General features: G+C 44.0%; 1 pseudogene; it reads left to right on the forward strand.

Moving 5' to 3' along the window:
- The first annotated feature begins 798 nt into the window (after positions 1–798).
- LOC120840038 lies at positions 799–2,964 on the forward strand (annotated as a pseudogene).
- Positions 2,965–3,510: the final 546 nt, after the last annotated feature.

A 3,510-nucleotide genomic window follows, 5' to 3' on the forward strand; every position in this document is an offset into this window, starting at 1 on the left:
TTCGGAGTTGGTTAAGCATCTGGAGGAGTGTAGAAACTGCACAACGGATTGGTCTGGAACGGATGTAGTTGTTAAGGAAAGGAACGATGTTAAAAGGGTGGTAAGAGAAACAATTAGGATTAGATCGTTGGGAAATTGCATTAGTCAACCTTCCATGCAAATAGGGAACCGCTGCAAGCAATTTTTACAATTTTAAGTGCTTTTTTTTTTTTTTTTTTTTTTTAGTTAGTCATTCTGAAAGGCTTCGTTGGTGTGTATTGTCTGTGGTGTGTACCGGTGTGTATTGTCTGTTTTCTACAATTTTGGAGGTGACCAGTTTTGAGTGGGATGTTGTTGGCTGTTGTCCTGTTTATTGTGAGGACACAAAAGAGTTGCTTGGGGCTTTGTGAGGCATATCTTCTGCTAGAACCTTTTCACTTGGAAACGTCGGGAGTGTCCGCTTCTTTTGTGATATAGTGGAACCTGTAAAGTCACGGTGCAAAGGACAAGTCGTATGTGATTGGTTGTTGACGACGAAAACGAACTATATAAGAGGAAGTTTTTGAAATAAACGTGTAGCTGAGTTTGAGACCTGTCTGTTTTTTCTGTTTCTTCTGCTCTTCAAAACCCCCCCCCCCCAGTCTCAGGGTAAACGACGAAATGGTTGACTTCCACCAGCTAGCCTGTACTTTGACTCTTTTCTCGTTAATCGTACCTGAAGCAGGCTTTTTACCATTTTCTTTTACCGGTTCTTTCGAACCAACGTTTTCGTCGTCGCCGGCCTTTCTAATCAGCCAAGCGTACGTGGCACTGGACAAGATGGGACGTCGGATGGCGGAGTTGGAAGCCGACGTGGCGTTCTTCGGGATGTGTCTGCGGAAAAAGTATGTGGACCCGCTATTCTTCAAACAACTGGCCGCCTCCGGGATACCGTGGAAGGAAAAGAAGAAGGTCATCAAAGCCTACAGGTCTGGAACAGGTCAACGGGTTCAAGACATCCGCAGCGCCTGTGACAGACTCTGGAATCTTCTTCTCGGAAAGAACTTCAGGAGGCATGGAGACTACCATCTTTGGAGCGCCGTCATGAGGACACATTTCGACCGTACGTGGTATGTCAAAAGGAGGCATGTTTTGGACGGTTTCAAGTTGTGGAACTCTCGGGGGGCAGAGGTAAATAAGTGTGTACAGGGGACGGGAAATTGTAAACAACAGCATTGTATAATTAACCCGGAAAATGTAGTGGTGTCAAAGAAATTGGAGGAGTTCTTGGGTAGAGGTCCGAAGTACTGTGTAAACGTTAAGCCATCTAGACTCGACGTGTTTTCTGACATACAGTCAATCGCCAGGGTTGTGGATAGTGAGGAGAAGTTTGCGTTTGTCGAAGATGCTGTAGGGCGCATGGAAAAATTAATGGGAAACGCGTATCCCATCGATAGGAGGAATTTCAAGGATGTGAGAGCGGTGAAACAAGAGTTAGAAAGGAGTTCGTTAAAACTGTTGCAGACAGATAAAACAGGAAGGTTTGCAGTTCTGCCTGTACAGGCCTTTCAGAAGAAGTCAGAGGAAGCGTTGGGATCATTGTTTAATGAATGGAAGGGCAATATCGGGAAGCTGAGGAAAAGCATTAGCAAGGTTTTTCAGGAGGAAAGCATGGAAGAGGTAGCGAAAAGCGTTTTGAAACCGTTGCGGTCAACGCTCACCCTTAAGTTCTTTTTGAAGGATCACAAGATTGAAATGCCCCTTCGTACCGTTGTTAACGAGAATGGGACGTGGCAGAAGGTGGTCTCATGCTTCTTACAGCGGGGTTTGAAGTTAGCTAATTTGGAGAAGTCAATTGCCTTAAAGAACTCTAGTGAGTTGATTGAAGTAATGGAAAAGTTTCACGAAAGGAAGTGCGCGGTATTCTCCATGGACATCAAGGACCTATATTACTCTTCAGAGAAAAGCAGACTAATGAATAGAGTGAGGATCGCCTTGGAAGGGAACCTTATTAAGTTTCAATCAGGAACAGGAATAGCGGTGGATAGTTTTCTTTCGGTGCTAGACCATTATTTACAGTAAACGGTATTGGAATACGAAGGTCGCAATTTTGTGCAAAAAGAGGGAGTTTGTATAGGTTCGTCTGTAGCGCCTTTGTTAGCGGAAATTTACTTAAACACGGTGGACCAGCAAGTGCATGACAAGGTAGAGGAGTTGTCTCCAAAGTGTTTTGTGAAAAGATTTGTGGATGATATCTTAGTTTGCTCTGTTCAGGAAGGATTGGACCAAGTTTTAGAACAAGTAGTAAGGTCAGCGGCGCCAGAGTTGAGATTCACGTTAGAGAGGCCAAGGGGCGAGGTCCTGCAATTTCTCGACCTGCGTTTGCATTTGGAACGAGGTCTTTGTTGGGAGTATGGGAAGGAAAACCCAAAACCGGTTCTGTCAAAGAATAGCTGTCACTCGAAAAATGTAAAAGCCGGGGTAGTCAGCTCTTTGATTAGTAATGCTTTGGTGAGATCATGCATGCATTTTGGACCGGAGGCACTAAAAAACCAGTGGGAAAGACTGGTAATGGCAGGATATGGGGAAGAGTACATCAAAAGGCAGATTGCCCTACAGTGCAGGGAGAAAAAGGGGAAGACGCAAGAAATCAGGAATAGGTACGCTGTGGTTCCGTATTTTCACGAGGTGTCCCACAATCTTAGAGCATGTGCAAAAAAATATGGCGTGGATGTCGTATTCAGCACGGATTTTAGGTTAGATAGATTGACACCTTTTGAAACGGCTCAGAGGGGCTGTCAGAAGGCGCATAGGGAAAAGTCGGTGCCGTGTAGCGTAGGCGTGGTGTATGAGGTTCCTTTGGCGTGTGGTTTTAAGTATGTAGGCCAAACCTCTCGGTGTTTAAACGATCGTTTAACAGAACACAAAAGGAATGTTAAAAATAATGCAGCAAATTCGGAGTTGGCTAAGCATCTGGAGGAGTGTAGAAACTGCACAACGGATTGGTCTGGAACGGATGTAGTTGTTAAGGAAAGGAACGATGTTAAAAGGGTGGTAAGAGAAACAATTAGGATTAGATCGTTGGGAAATTGCATTAGTCAACCTTCCATGCAAATAGGGAACCGCTGCAAGCAATTTTTACAATTTTAAGTGCTTTTTTTTTTTTTTTTTTTTTTTAGTTAGTCATTCTGAAAGGCTTCGTTGGTGTGTATTGTCTGTGGTGTGTACCGGTGTGTATTGTCTGTTTTCTACAATTTTGGAGGTGACCAGTTTTGAGTGGGATGTTGTTGGCTGTTGTCCTGTTTATTGTGAGGACACAAAAGAGTTGCTTGGGGCTTTGTGAGGCATATCTTCTGCTAGAACCTTTTCACTTGGAAACGTCGGGAGTGTCCGCTTCTTTTGTGATACAGTGGAACCTGTAAAGTCACGGTGCAAAGGACAAGTCGTATGTGATTGGTTGTTGACGACGAAAACGAACTATATAAGAGGAAGTTTTTGAAATAAACGTGTAGCTGAGTTTGAGACCTGTCTGTTTTTTCTGTTTCTTCTGCT

Source organism: Ixodes scapularis, unplaced genomic scaffold (genome assembly GCF_016920785.2).
Source record: "Ixodes scapularis isolate PalLabHiFi unplaced genomic scaffold, ASM1692078v2 PGA_scaffold6__148_contigs__length_123643588, whole genome shotgun sequence".
Classification (NCBI taxonomy): domain Eukaryota; kingdom Metazoa; phylum Arthropoda; class Arachnida; order Ixodida; family Ixodidae; genus Ixodes; species Ixodes scapularis.